Below are 15971 nucleotides of genomic sequence, written 5' to 3'. Positions count from 1 at the left end.
TGATTGGCACAGGATAGAGCAGGGTTTAGGGCTGTTGTACATAGGGTCGCTGTGAGTCGCAAATGACTCAATGGCACATAACAACAACAACAACAGCCTCTCCTCTGCCCCCACTGTCCAGATGGAGAAATCAACTGAGGCCTCGAGCTGAGTAAGTACTAGAAGAGCCAGTAGTTACCTCTAGGCTTGCTGGGGTCCACAGTACATGTCTTTCAATTCTCCAGCACCTGGGACTTCCTCTAGCTGGCCTCTGACCATCAAGGGCTGTTGTCATTTATCTAGCTTCTATCTCCCCACAGAAGCCCACATATGACCCAGAGAGAGAAATATTTGGTAAATTAGTGAATGAATGAAGGAATGGATTCTCTCTGGGGCAGCTTACTCCCCACTCCCAGGACTTAGCCTATATTGTCCCTGTCCCCCACTCAGACATCATCTTCTCAGTGAGGTCTGGCACCCTGCCTGCCCCTGCCTGTCCCTCTCCACCCACTTTACTTACCCTCTGGTGCTCCTCCTCTGCTGATTGTCTTCCCACCCGGATCCAGCTCCATAGGGCAGAGGCCATGTTTGTTCACAGCTGGTTCTTGGTGCCTCGAATGGGCCCTGACACCCAGTACCCAAGACTTGAGTATGTGATTGCAGGTGTCCACAGGCTTCAGGGGTTTGCCTGTATTATGGGGAAGTAGTGAGTCAACAAAAATGAGAAAAGTCCTCTATGAGACAAATGGTCACAAAAAATGGACTCAAACATACTAGTGACCACAAAGATGATACAGAAAGGGCAATGTCTTGTCCTGTGATGCAGGAGGCTGTCACACACTGGAGCTGTCTCAACGCAAACAACAATACACAGAGAAGTTGCTCTCCAAGGTTTCTCTAAGGTGTTCCATCCAGACCCAACAACAAGGCTATCAGTTCCGAGAGCAGGGAGCAAGGGGGAGAGTAGGACGACGGATGGGCGCATGTCAGAGGAGCAGTAGTAATGATAGAGGGTCCCACGGGGCTGGGCTGGAAGCTTCTTCACACACTCGCCCCCATCCCCGCCCCTGGCTCACAGCACAGTACCAGCAAGGAGTTTGTGTACAGTCATTAAACTGTAATGTGCACGTAGGTGTAGAGTTGTTCAGAGTGGTTTCTGCATATTTTGATAAATCTGTAAATATGGCATGTAAATTATCCATCATTATCATCTATTTATGTTCAGCATCGTGTATATTGTTTCCTCAAAGAATGCAAGCTGCCAGTTCACCCTAGGAATAGAGACACCAGTCTAACAACATTATGACCTGGCCCAGAGAAAACCTATTCCTTCTTTCACTCACTAATTTAGCAAATATTTATGTCTCTGAGTGATATGTGGGCTCCTGTGCTGCGGAGACAGAAGCTAGATAAACAACAAATGACATGATGGTCAGAGGCCTGGAAGGGATGTGCCAGGTGCTGGGAGACATGAAGGCTATCGCGTAGTGGACGCCACCAAGCCTAGGCTGGCTCCTGGCTCTACGTCTTTCTTCAGCTCTAGAAATCTCTGTTCATGTCTCCATGCATGATGACAAGGATGTGGCCATTCTTCATCTGGGTTGTGAGAAAAGGGACAGCAAACCTATGTCCCTGCATCACAGGCAGGCTCTCGGGGGGACTGGAGCTCTGCAAGGGGCTTAGAATCAGGTCAGAAGAGAAAGTCTAGCCCAGCTCAGATGCTGCCTGGACCAGAGGGATAATCAGCATAGCGAGGAGGGTGGCCTCGGCACCTGCCTGTGCCCACCACCCTGTGGCTGGCACCGGGTAAGAGCAAAGTGGCTGCATCAAAGAGTCCTGAGAGCACCTCTGCCACCCTCACCTGACACGGGAACACCTGTCTGAGCCTCAGTTTCCTCATTTGAAAATAGTTCCCATCTCACGGGGTGACTATGCAAAGGCATTTGACTGTGTAGATCATAACAAACTATGGCTGACTCTGAGAAGAATGGGAATCCCAGAACACTTGATCATTCTAATGTGAAACTTATACTTGGACCAAGAGGCAGTCATCAGAACAGAGCAAGGGAACACTGCATAGCTCAAAATTGGGAAAGGCGTACGCCAGGGATGCATCCTATCTCCATACATTTTAAACCTATATGCAGAACAGATTATCCGGGAGGCGGGGCCCTATGAGGAGAAATGTCGGGTCAAGATTGGTGGACGATTTATCAACAATCTGCGTTATGCAGATGACACAACCCTGCTTGCTGAAACTGAAGAGGACCTGAAGCGCCTGCTGCAGAGTGTCAAGGACTGCAGCCTACAATATGGATTGAGGCTCAATGTCAAGAAGACAACGATTCTCACCACTGGACCAATTGGTAGCATCAGGATGGGTGGTGAAGAGATTGAGATTGTACACAGCTTTAGTTTGCTTGGCTCCATAGTCAACCGTCTTGGCACCAGCAGCCAGGAAATTAAAAGGCGCATTGCCATGGGAAAGTCTGCTGTTAGGGACCTCTTCAAAGTACAAAAGAGCAATGGTGTCTCTCTGGAGACTAAGGTGCGTCTGATACAGGCCATGGTCTTCGCAATCACTTGTTATGCATCAGAGAGTTGGACAATGACCAAGGAGCATAGAAGGAGAATTGATGCCTTTGAGCTGTGGTTCTGGAGAAGAGTATTTAGAATACCATGGACTGCTAGGAAAACAAACAGATTTGTCCTGGAAAGGGTTAAACAGGGTGGCTCCTTGGAGGCAAGGATTCTGAGGCTCCGTCTAACATACTTTGGACATGTTGTGAGGAGAGACCAGTCCTTAGAGAGGGACATCATGCTTGGGAGGGTGGAGGGACAGCGCAGGAGGGGAAGGCCCTCTATGAGGTGGATTGATTCAGTGACTGGGATAATTGGGATGGGAGTGTCAGAGACAGTGTGATTGGCACAGGACAGAGCAGAGTTTAGGGCTGTTGTACATAGGGTCGCTATGAGTCGCAAGCGACTTGACGGCACATAACAACAACAGCAGCAACAACAACTCGTGGAGTGGTTGTGAGGGTTTCAGCTGAAATGAGACCAGTAAATGGCTCCCTGCATTTGCAGGAACACTCAAAAGTCTAGGCTACTCATTGGGACCCAGCTGCAGATGGCCTGGGATGAGTTGACCAGAATCCACCCAGATGAAGAGAAGATGATCCATGGTCTTGAGCCAGTGTTGACGGCTACAACCCGATGGCTGGTCAGGTCTGGACTTTGCGGATGTCGATGCTCAAAGTTTCCAAACTGAACAGAAGATTCTTCAACAAAAAGGACATGCTGTTCCCTCAGAGAACTATTTTGATATATATGGGTGCATCAGGAATTGGCTATCTAAAATGGAGATAATAAGACACGAGGCGCAAGTACCCGGCTTACATATTTTCTCAAACGTTGTTATTAGTAAAATGATTGTAAGGAGAGAAAAAATCCACAATATATAAGGAAAAAAGAAAATACTAATGAGAGATTATATAAAGCATAATATGCATGTGTGAAATGCAATGTACATGAATCATTGTATGCAAACCAATAAAAATAAGTAATCAAAAATATGGGCCACTGTTCTTTGTTGTCCCAACATAGGTATCATAAGCCCATTTTACAGATAAAGCCTATTCGCTGTCTGATCTAACAGTTCTGAGTTGTCCCTATGCCCAGGCCATCAGCACACCATCCCGTGTCAGCCTCACAAACACCCAATGGAAGGAAGCTGGTTAAAAAAAAAAAACAAAAAAAAGAAGTGCCTGGCTGTTATCTGCACTCACCTCAAGATAAAAAGATAAGAAACACATGTACAAATGGGTGGATAAGTACACAAATGAATGAATAAGCACAATGAATGTGGATGTGCTTTACAAACTGCTAAGTTCTTGGTCTAAATGCAGAGTAGGAGCTGGCAGCTGGATATAGGAGGAGGGGAGCTAGGGGCTATAGAAGGGAGGGAGTCCCCTTGCTTCAGTAGGAACAAGGGGCTACCTTCCTATAGGATGCCCCTCAGGCTGTTCCCCACTGCTTCTGTTGTTGTTGTTGTTCCCTGAGTGCAGGGACCTTTGACAAGGAACATTTTTCCTTGCACAAAAACGACTCTGGGATATTCGGCTTTGTGCCCTGTCATTTTTCCCTTAAAAAATTGTTGTGGAGAAGCAAATTGTTATCTTTGTGCCAGCTGCAATTCTGTGCTGTGTTGTGTTTTAAGAAAGGGAAGGTGGAGCCCAAGAGAGAAGGCAGCAGGAGATGTGGAAAGAAACCACTCTTTAGGATAAGTGGTTTTTAGAATTTCAGCCCAGGTTCTGCAGGAAAATTGCAGTAAAGGATCATTCGAATGAATTTTGCCATCAGAGTAAGAGATTTGTCTCTCTGAAATGTTTTAATTTGACACTTGACTTCAATGGAGTTTGGCAGAATTCATTTTGTGAGGAGACAAGGTCAGGATTTTTAACAAAGTACATTCTGCCATGAGAACTCTGTTAACCACTTGACATAATTGTGTTTCATTCTGAGTTGAGCTTTTGGCAAAAGTAGGAGTTATATTTTTGCACCGACGTCTCTCATTTTTGGTGCCTGGACATGGTCTTATAGTAGAGAAGTCAGCGGGTGGCCAGGGCCCCAGGTAAGAGTGGCCTGATTCCCTGCCCAAGCCCTCCTCTCTCTACATTCCTGCCCTGAGGAGTGACTTGAGTGGTAACACGCCCGCATATAATCTTTGTTTTCAAGGTTGTTCACACACTGCTACATACCCCCAATCCTTGCACTGTCCCCAAGCCAGAGGGTGGCTGTAGGGCTGGACAGTGAGCCCCTTGCCATCTTAGACCCCGATGTCCAGATCAGCACTCATTCCTACTCTGTTATACGCAAGTCAACATCACCCTTGCCTTTGGCATATCAGGTGCTGCCCCATCCTGGTCTCCTCACTGATGCATCTCTAGGCCCCATTAAACAAGCTATTTACAGAGCTGACACATAGATTTGTATTAGCTGCACCAAGATCAATTTTAATGCCTCCCTTTGACTAAGATTTTGCACTTGAACAGCTCTTTCCCCTCCGAGAGACCTGAGTGCTCTGCCCTCATCAATTACCCAGGCAATCATATTCTCTTCCCAGCCTACTCACCTCCTCCAGGCCTGTTCACCTCCTCCCAAGCCCGCTCACCTCCTCCCAGGCTGCCCAACTCCTCCCAGCTTGCTAATCTCCTCCTAACCTCTTACCTCCTACCAACCTACACACCTCCTACCTGCCCACACACCAGCTACCAACCTGGCCATATACTACCGATGTTCAGAGTCTGTGTATTCATTCATTCATTATTCTTGGTCAGATTTAAATGAATTAAATAGAGTACTCTGCATATATTTTTTTTAGAGATTTATACCAGTGAAATTAGTATGAATACCAGAGTGGAGGAATTAGATGAGACCACATGAAGCCTTTCTAGGCAAGAATGCACTAAGGAAGGGTGGGAGGCTGGAGGAACAGCAGGAGGTAGCAGCTCCAGGCACAGACTCTGTAAGCAAACAGGACTGAGACTGAATCCCATCTCCATAGTTTACCATTGGGTGTATTTAAGCAAGTAACAGCTTCTCTGAGCTTCAGGCTCCTCCTCTGTAAGCTCAAAAATTGAAACTCATTGCCTTCAAGTTAAAACAGTCTCACACCTGGCCCTCTGGTGGTTTTCAGAGGCTGTAAATCACTGGAGAGGAGGTGGTCATCTTTCTCTCATGGTGCCGCTAATAGACTCAAACCAGCCACCTAGCAACCTAACTCTCTACAAACTAAGCCATCAGAGCTCTCACAAATGGTGGTAGCAGTGGTCTAGTGCATGCATCCTTGTCAACAGGGACAACACGGGAGGATGAGCTGAGCTCAGAGCCTGGAATAAAGTAAGTGCTCAGTGGCCTTCATTCCTTTCAGTGACAATCAGACTTTGAGGAAATTACTGAGCTGATCTGGCTTCAAACCCCAGCTCAATCTCTTATTACCTCACTTAATCTCTCTGAATCCCAGCCTCGTTTGTTAAATGAGGAAAATACAGTACAACTAACTCATGGGACAGAGGGTGTGGTGAACCTGGAGTTGGAATTGAACTTCAGAGTGCCCAGTACTGCCCACTAGTGTGACAACTGGTCACAATGCCCTTTCTCCCTGGCTTCTCCTCCTCCTCCTCTTCCTTCTCATCTGCTTTAGTGTAGGAAGCAGAGGGGAGGGTGAGTAGGAGAGATAGAAGAGAATGAATGTCTTATTACAGCCTGAGTCTCATATTTGATGTCCCAGTTTCCTGCATCTCTAGGGCCCTTCTAGTGATAGGAAACCTACCACTCCCTGGACTGAGAGCAGGAAGCTAAGTGGTGAACAGAGGGGATGACAGTAGTAGCGTTGGTGTCAGGGACAGGCTCACAGGCATTAGGTTGTGGAGATCTCCACCCCGGGTCCACATCCTGTAATAGATCCTTGGATGGTGGGAGCAGCATTACCAAGAGTCTCTGGCTGCTCCAGGAGCAAGGCTTCAAGCTAGAAAGAGTATCATAAAATAGCACAAAATCATCTTTGGGAAATGGAAGGACCCATGTATCAACTTCTTTAACTGTCTGGGGGGAGGGGGAAGGAGAGAAAGAGAGAAGCACACTCTGTGAGCCCTGGATAGAGGCCTGGGAGGCCAGAGACAATAAGAGAAAAACTTTATGTCCTGGAGGAAAACAGTCTCCTGCTCAAGGCTGCCATCTGTACAAGTGCCCAGCATCCTGGCCTGACCATGCCTCACTCCAGAACCTGCCATGGCTCCCCAGAACCGGCCTGATAGACTTAAAACTCAGGTCTCATGTGGTCTTGCCTACCTACCTTCCTCCTTTTGTCCTCACAATCTCCATGCTTCAGGCTCAGTGGAATCCTCCCAACTTCCTCAGCTCACCATACTCTCCATGCACCCTGCCTCTGCCCTGTGGCAACCTCTCCTGGCGTGTCCCCAGGGTAGACTATCTAGTAAATGCTTGCATGTTAATCTGTAGTGAGCAGCTTCCCAAACCCAAGTGCAGTAGTCCAATATAGATTATAAGTATAGTAAATATAAGTAAGGCTGGGTTTACTTTGCTAATGCAAATGTCCCCATCCTCTGCCCCTAAACTCAAGTCTTCCTTCAAGGTTCAATTCAAGTGTCACTTCCTCCATAAGACCTTCTCTGATTCCCTTTTGTTCCACATTTTCTTGTTCCTCCTCTGTTTCTGGTCAGCACACTTTGTTGTTTTTGTTAAGTACCTTCAAGTCAAGTATGACTCCCAGTCACTCTAGGAACAAAAAAAAGATTTTAGCCTGGTCCTATCCTGTACTATCTTAACCATCTCTAATACTTTTCGGTCCATTGCTGTAGTCACCAAGTCGATCCATCTTATTGGGGATCTTCTCTTTCGCTATAGGCAACATTATGATAGATGGAGAAAGGATTGAAAGTGATTTTTTTTCTACTTAGATCCATAAACAAAACTCTTGTTACCATTAGTCAGGAGATAAGAAAACATATTGTTTGGGCAAACTCACTGTCAGGAACTTCTTCAAAATGCTGATGAGCAATAATGTCAGTCTGAAGACTAAGGTGCACCTGATTCGGGCCATGTTATTTCCCTTTACTTGCTATGCATCTGAGAGTTGGATAATGAATAAGGATGACAGAAGAATTGATGCCTTTGAGTTGTGGTGTTGGAGAAGACCACTAAATAACCCATGGACAGCCAAAAGAATGAACTGGTATGTCTTGGAAAGGGTGCAGCCAGAATGTTCCATGGAGGCAAAGATGGCAAAGCTTTATCTCTCATACTATGGACATGTTGCTAGAAGCGGTTGTTCCTTGGAATGAGGTATAATGCCTGGAAAGTAGGAGCAGTTGAAAGCATGACTTACGTACTCTTAAAGAGTATGTCTCATCAGTAGGATCCCAAGCTCCTAAAGGAGGACAGGTCTTCTTCCGCTCGTGGCCAGCACACTTCCTGGCACATAATGTCTCTCTTTCTCACTGCTGTCGAGTCATTCTGATTCATAACTGACATTGGTTATGATTCATAGCTGGGCTCCATGGAAAGAATTCAACCTCCTTCCGTGGAGCTACTGGTGGATTTTTGTAAGAAACATAATTCCGTGTGTACTATACCACCAGAGCTCCCCTGGTATTGCAGTTGTCATTAAAATGGGCCAAATAATAAATGAGTAAGCAAATATTACTCTTCTCTGTTTTATTAAAACATATTTTTATGCACAAAATGATAGATCTACAAAATACACAAACCAAAACTTAGCAGAACTGGAAGAAATAGACACCACCACTATAGAAGTAGGAAACTTCAATACACCACTATCATGAAAAGATAGAACTACCAGAATGAAACTCAACAAAAATGCTGAAGAATTAAACCACATAATTAACCAGCTCAATCTCATAGATATATACAGATCAATGCATCCCAAAATAGATTAGTATACATTCTTTTCCAGTGCACACAGAGAATTCTCCAGAATAAATCATATTTTAGGTTACAAAGCAAGCATCAATAAATCAAAAAACAAAAATAATACAAACCATTTTCTCAGACAATAGTACTACAAAATTAGAAATTAAAAAGAGGACAAAGGAGGAAAAAAATCATACACCTGGAAACTGAACAACACCCTGCTTGAACAAGAGTGCTATAGAAGAAATAAAAAAAAAAATTAAAAATTGAAAGTTTCTTGAAACAAATGAGAATAAAAACACAACTTACAAAAAAAAACAAACAAAAAAACAACCCACAACTTACAAAACCTTTGGGAAATAGCCAAAGCAATAGTTAAAGGTCAATTCCTATCAATAAGCAAAAGCAACTAAAGGGAAGAAAAGGTGATAATCTATTCTTTAACCTAACATCTCAAACAAGTAGAAAAAGAACAGCAAAAGAGCCCTGATACCCTCTAAAAGAAAGGAAATTATGAAAATAAGGGATGAAATAAGTCGAATAGAAAATAGGAAAACAATTAAAACTATCAAGAAGACCAGGAGTTGGTTCTTTGAAAAATTCAATAAAATTGACAAACCTCTACTAAAGCTAACAAAGGGAAGGAAATAAATAAAAGACACAGATAATCAGAGTAAGAGATAAAAGGGACAATGTCACAACAGAACCAACTGAAATAAAAAGGTTAATAATGGAATAATGTGTAAGGAGCTGGAGTCAGAAAATCAAATGGGCCAAACTCATGCAGCATTTCTTAAGCTGAAGGAACTGAATAACAAATTTAAGCCACGTATTGCAATGCTTAAGGATGCTACAGAATATTGAATGATTCAGCAAGCATTAAAAGAAGATAGAAGGAGTATACGGAGTCATTGTACCAAAAAGAATTGGCTGACACAGAAGAATTTCAAGAAGCAACATATGAGCAAGAGGCAATGGTATGAAGGAAGAAGTTCAGGCTGCTCTGAAGGACTTGGCAAAAAATAAAGCCCCAGGAATTGATGGAATGCCAACTGACGTATTTCAGCAAAAGATGCAGCTTTGGATGTGCTTTCCAATTCGTGTCAAAAAATCTGGAGAACAACTTCTTGGTCAACAGACTGGAAGAGATCCATATGTATTCCCATTTAAAAAAAAAAAAAAAAGGTGACCCAATAGAGTATGAAAACTATCTAACAATATCACTAAAATCACACACTAGCAAAATCCTGCGGAAGATTATCCAGAAACAACTGGAACAGTACATTGACAGAAAACTATCAGAAATATAGGCTGGGTTTAGAAGAGGTCATGGCACTAGGGACATTATTGTCAATGTCCGATGAATCTTGACAGAAAGCAGAGAGTACCAGAAGAATAACTATCTGTGTTTCATTGATTATGCAAAGGCATTTGAAAATTGGGGCTAATATTGAGGAAAATGGGAATCCCAGAACACTTGATTGTACTTATGAGAAACTTGTATGTGGACCCAGAAGTAGTCCTCAGTACAAAGCAAGGAAAGGAGTGTGTCAGGGATGCATCCTGTCCCCATACCTTTTCAATCTGTATGCAGAACAGATCATTCAGGAAGTAGAGCTTTATGAGGAGAGTGGTATCAAAACTGAAGGAAGGTTCACCAACAATCTACGATATGCAGATGACACAACCTTGCTTGCCGAAACTGAAGAAAATCTGAAGTGCTTGCTGCAAAATGTCATGGACTGTAGTCTTCAGTATGGATTGGAGCTCAACATCAAAAAGAGATAAATTCTCACCACTGGGCCAATTGGCAGTACCATGTTGGATGGAGACAAGATTGAGGTTATTAGCAATTACAGCTCACTTGTATCCACAATCAACACTCTTAACATCAGCAGTCAGGAAATAAAAAGATGAACTGCATTGGGAAAATCTGCTGTCAGGGACCTCTCTAGAGAACTGAAGAGCAATGTCTAGAGACAAAGGTGTGTGTAATCCAGGCCATGATGTTCTCAATTATTTGTTATGCTTCAGAGAGCTGGACAATAACTAAGGATGACAGAAGAAGAATAGATGCCTTTGAGTTGTGGTGCTGGAGAAGAGCCTTGAACATACAATGGACTGCCAAGAAAATAAAGTGGTCTGTCTTGGAGAGGATGAAAACAAGTCTCTCCTTGAAGGCTAGCATTTTGAAGCTCCATCTCACATACTTAGGGCATATGGCCAGGGGGGACCAGTCCTTGGAGAAGGACATCATGTTCAGAAGTGTGGAGGGACAGTGCAGGAGAGGAAGACGAGGGATGAAACGGATTGATACAGTGTCTGGAACAATGGGGGTTGGTGTGTTGGAATGAGTGAGACTGGGTCATGACAGGGAAGCGTTCAGAGCTGCTGGACATCCGGTTGCTATACTTCACAGGCGACTCAAGGGCTCATAACAACAACATATTCTATTGGTTGTTTGTTTGTTTGTTTGTTTTAAGCCTCTTGTTTAGAGTCAATAAGACCTGGAGAAGGGCCTTTGTATTTAAAGTTGGTTGTTATTATATTTTGGAGGAACATCTGTCTAAGTGGTACAGCACTCTTCTGTCAATATGCCATAATGAGGTAACCTGGGGTTGCTGTAATGCTGAACCTTGTGCCATTGGGGTGTCAAATGTCATGTTTACCCATGATGGACAGTGTTTGGTGGAGCTCCCAGTTTAAGACAGATTTGGAAGCAGGACTAGCATCCATTTTCTAAACAACATGCCTCAGGAAACTCTATGAACTTTGTTAAACGTCAATAGTTATAAAAAGGCTTCAGGCCTTTTGTTCGTAGGGTCACTATGAATCATGCTTGACTCAATGGCAATCAACAACAACAGCAACATACCCAAACAAATATGAAAACCTGTAGGAAATGGGCAAATACTTAGAAAATCGCAACCTACCCAAACTGACACAGACTGAAGCAGAACACCTGAACAAAACTATTACAAAAGAAGAAATTGAAAAGGATATACAACAAGGGAGAAAAGTGCAACAATGAATGAATGGAAATCCAAAGTATCTGTAAATTTTCATTAAAATTAATTTAAAAAATTGTAGGGAAAAAAACACCCGTCAACTTTAAATTTTTTTTTAAAAAAAGCCTGGACCAGATGGTTTTACTAGCAATTTTTATCAAACATTCAGAGAAGAACTGTCACCAATTCTACATAAAGTATTTCACAAAATAGAAAAGTATGAAATACTCTCAGACTCATTCTATAAAGTTAACATACCCCTGATACCAAAGTCAGGTAAAGACACCATCAAAATAGAAAATTATAGGCCAATATTTCTCATTAATATAAATACAAAAATCATCAATAAAATCCTGGCTAATACAGTCCAACAGTAGGTCAAAAAAAAAAAAATTCATCATGACCAAGTGGGATTCATAACAGAAATGCAAGGATGGTTCAACAAAAGGAAACTAATTCATATAATAATCACATTAACAAAGCAAAGAACAAGAACCACATGATCCTATCAATTGATGGTAAAAGCCAAAACCTCTTCCTGATGAAAACACTCAACAAAATAGGAATAGATTAAAATGTCCTCAACAAAATAAAAAGTATATACACAAAACCAAGAGCCAACATCAATCTAAATGGAGAGATATTAAAGGCATTCCCTCTGAGATTTGGAACAAGACAAGGATACCCACTATCGCCTCTCCTATTCAAAACTGAGGAGGACTTGAAGTGCTTGCTGCAGAAGGTCAAGGACTGCAGCCTTCAATATGAATTGAGGCTCAATATCAAGAAAACAAAGATTCTTGCCACTAGGCAGATTAGCAGCATCATGATAGATAGTGAAGAAATTGAGACTGTTAGCAGCTTTAGTTTGCTTGGCTCCAAAATCAACATTCTTGGCACCAGCAGCCAGGAAATTAAAAGATGTATTGCAATGGGGAAAGTCTGCTGTTAGAGACCATTCCAAAGCACTGGAGAGCAATTATTTCAGTATGGAGACTAAGGTGCTCCTGATACAGACCATGGTCTTTGCAATCACTTGCTATGTGTCAGAGAGCTGGAAAATGACTAGGGATGATAAAAGGAGAATTGATGCCTTTGGGCTGTGATGTTGGAGAAGAGTATTGAATATACCATAGACTGTTAAGAAAACTAACAGGTTCATCCTAGAGTGGTTTAAACCAGGCTGCTCCTTGGAGACAAAGATTCTGAAGCTTTGTCTGACATGCTTTGGACATGTTGCAAAGATGGACCAGTCCTTGGAGAGGGTCGTCATGCTTGGGAGGGTGGAGGGACAGCGCAGGAGAGGAAGATCTTCTATGAAGTGGATTGATTCAGTGACTGGGGTAATCGGGGTAAGTGTGTCAGAGAGAGTGAGATTGGCACAGGATAGAGCAGGGCTTAAGGCTGTTTTACATAGGATCGCTGTAAGTCTCAGGCAACTCGATGTCACAAAAAAGTTAGTGAGAGCAATAAGGCAAGGCAAGGAAATAAGGGGTATACAAATTGGCAAAGAATACGTAAAACTATATATGCAGATGACATGATAGCATATTTGTTGTTGTTGTTATGTGCTGTCAAGTCACTTGCAACTCACAGCAACCTTATGTTCAACAGCTCTGAACCCTGCCCTATCCTGAGCCAGTCTCATTGATTCTGACATAACTAATTCCATCACCTCAGTCATTGTGTCAGTTCATCTCACCCGGAGTCATCCTCTCATGCACTGTCTCTTCACCATTTCAAGCATGATTTCTTTCTCCAAGGACTTGTCCCTTCTGGTCATTTGCCCAGAGTACATGAGACAGAGCTTCAAACTCCTTACCTCCAAGAATGAATTTTATTTCACCATCTCCAAGACAGACCTGTATGTTTTCCTGGCTGCCCATGGTATGTTCAATATTCTTCTCCAGCACCACAGCTCAAAGGCATAAATTTTTATTCTTCCACCCTTAGAAAACTCTAAAGATTCAGCAAGAAAACTATTAGACATAAGTGACCAATTCAACAGAGTAACATGGTACAAGATCAACACACAAAAACCAGTAGGTTTTCTTATAATGACAAAATGAAATATAGAAATGGAGCTAAGAAAAACAATCCCAGTTATAATAGCTAATCACAACATTAAATATTTGGAAACAAATCTAACTAGAGACATAAAAGGCCTACACAAAAATAATTACAAAACATTACTTCAAGAAACAAAAAGAGACGTGGAGAAATAGGAAGACTCAGCATCGTGAAAATGACAATTCTATCAAAGGCAGTCTACAAATTCAATGCAATCCCAATATTGATGCAAACTTCGTTCTTAGACAAGAAGGAAAAAGCAATTTCCGATTTTATCTGGAATGGAAAGAGGCCCTGTATAAGCAAAACACTACTGAGAAAGAGAAACAAGGTAGGAAGCATTACACACTCTATCTCAAATCCTACTATACAGCCACAGTGCTCAAGACAGCATGGTACTGGTACAGCAAGAGGCACATAGACCAATGGGATAGAATTGAGAATCCAGAAATCAGCTCATCTACGTATGGTCAACTGATCTTGTTGAGGAGATGAAAATAGTTAAATAGGGAAATGATAGTCTCAAAAAAAATGGTGTGGGCAAATTGAAAAACTATCTTCAGAAAACTTAAGCAAGATCCACACCTTACACCAGACACAAAAATCAACTCAAAGTGTACCTAAAAGCAAAACAAGACTATAAAATTCATCAGAGAAAAGCTAGGAACAACTTTGAAATCCCTAATCCATAGCATAAATAGTCTTCCAAGCATAATGAAAAATCTTACAACCATGAATGGGACCTTCTAAGAATCAAATCCCTATGCACATAAAAAAACTTCTCCAACAGAATAAGAGGAAAACCTATAGAGTGGGGGAAAATTCTAGCAATATGATACCTGATACAGGATTTATATCTAAAATTTATTGAATACTCCAGCCCCTCAACAAGAAAAATGTAAACAACTTGATTGTAAAATGGGCACGGAATATGAATAGATATTTCACAAAAAAAAGACATTGAGTTGACAAATACATGAAGAAATGTTCAAAGTTCAAAACCCTAGCTATCAGAGAGATGCAAATCGAAACAACTATGAGATGTTCTCTCACCCCAGCAACAATAGCAAAGTTCAAGAGGGCAGCAGACAACAAATGCTGGTGAAGTGTGGAGAGACTGAAACTCTTATTCATTGTTGGTGTGAATGTAAAATGATACAACCACTATGGAAAGTGGTCTGGTGCTTTCTCAAAAAGTTGGAAATAGAAATACCATTTGACTCAGCAATTCCATTACTGGGAATATACCCTAAAACACCCAGAGCCATGACTCAAACAGATGTATGCACACCCATGTTTATTGCTGTGTTATTCACAATAGCAAAGGGATGGAAGCAACCAAAGTGTCCATCAATAAACACATGGATACAAAAAACTATGGTACATTCACATAATGGAATATTACACAACTCTGAAAAGTAATGACCATGTAAAACATTACGCAATATGGGGGAGCCTGGAGGACATTAGACTGAACGAAATATCTTATTTAAAAAAAAAAAAAAAGACTAATACTGACATGGGGGGTTGGAGAGAGAATGAGAGGAATGGATATATTATAAATACTGCATTAGAATGGATGAGGGGAAGAACTGCCAGAAAGGAATGTCTGATTAGGCATTATATGTATGACAATAAACTACAACAAGGAATACATTGCAGCTTGGGCTAGGTTAGGGGGAATGTGCAACAGTGAATAAAAAGAAAAAAATTTTAGAAAGGCAAATAAACCCCTACCCTATTTAGGGGGGAAAGATGGGCAATCTCTTCTCGTGTACCCAACAACAACATTGGTATTGTTAGGTGCTGTCAAGTTGAGTCTGCCTCATAGAGATCAAAACAAAGAAAACACTGTCAGATCCTGCAGCGTCCTCAAGACAGCTGCCGTGGTCTAGCCCATTGCTAGAGTCACTGAGTTAGTAAAGAACCATAGTAAATGTTAGTGCCAAGTACAGTGCTAAGTATTGGAGAAGCATCAGTTGACTTAATCATCCCTGCAATCCTTTGTAAGGAACCTTGATGGTGTCCTAGTTTAGTGTTCTGCTGTTAACCAAAAGGCCATCGGTTCTGATCCACCCAGTGACTCTGCAGGTTGAAAGGCCCAATGGTATGCTCCTGTAAAGATTACAGCCTAGAGATCCCTCTGGGAAAGTTCTTTTCTGTCGGATAAGGTTGTTATGAGCCAGCATCAACTCAATAGCCTAAGAGAACCACCACCTGTACTATGCACAGGCAGAGAAAATGAACCATGGGAAAATTAGATCACACTCACAAAGCTCATCAAGTAACTAATCTGTGGTGTAAAAAACCCTTTCAGCTCATTTCTGACTTCTTTTCCTCCTCTCCCAAGCCAAGTCAAGAAGTTCAGTGTCACTGTCACATCATCTTTGACAAACTCACTCTCACAGAGGATTCACAAGTTTGCTTTGGCTAAATGTCATGTTCACCAGCATCAAGTCT

The sequence above is a fragment of the Elephantulus edwardii genome, unplaced genomic scaffold (genome assembly GCF_000299155.1).
Source record: "Elephantulus edwardii isolate Elephantulus edwardi_28Jun2011 unplaced genomic scaffold, EleEdw1.0 scaffold00152, whole genome shotgun sequence".
NCBI lineage: Eukaryota > Metazoa > Chordata > Mammalia > Macroscelidea > Macroscelididae > Elephantulus > Elephantulus edwardii.
Note: the sequence above shows the minus strand (reverse complement) of the source record.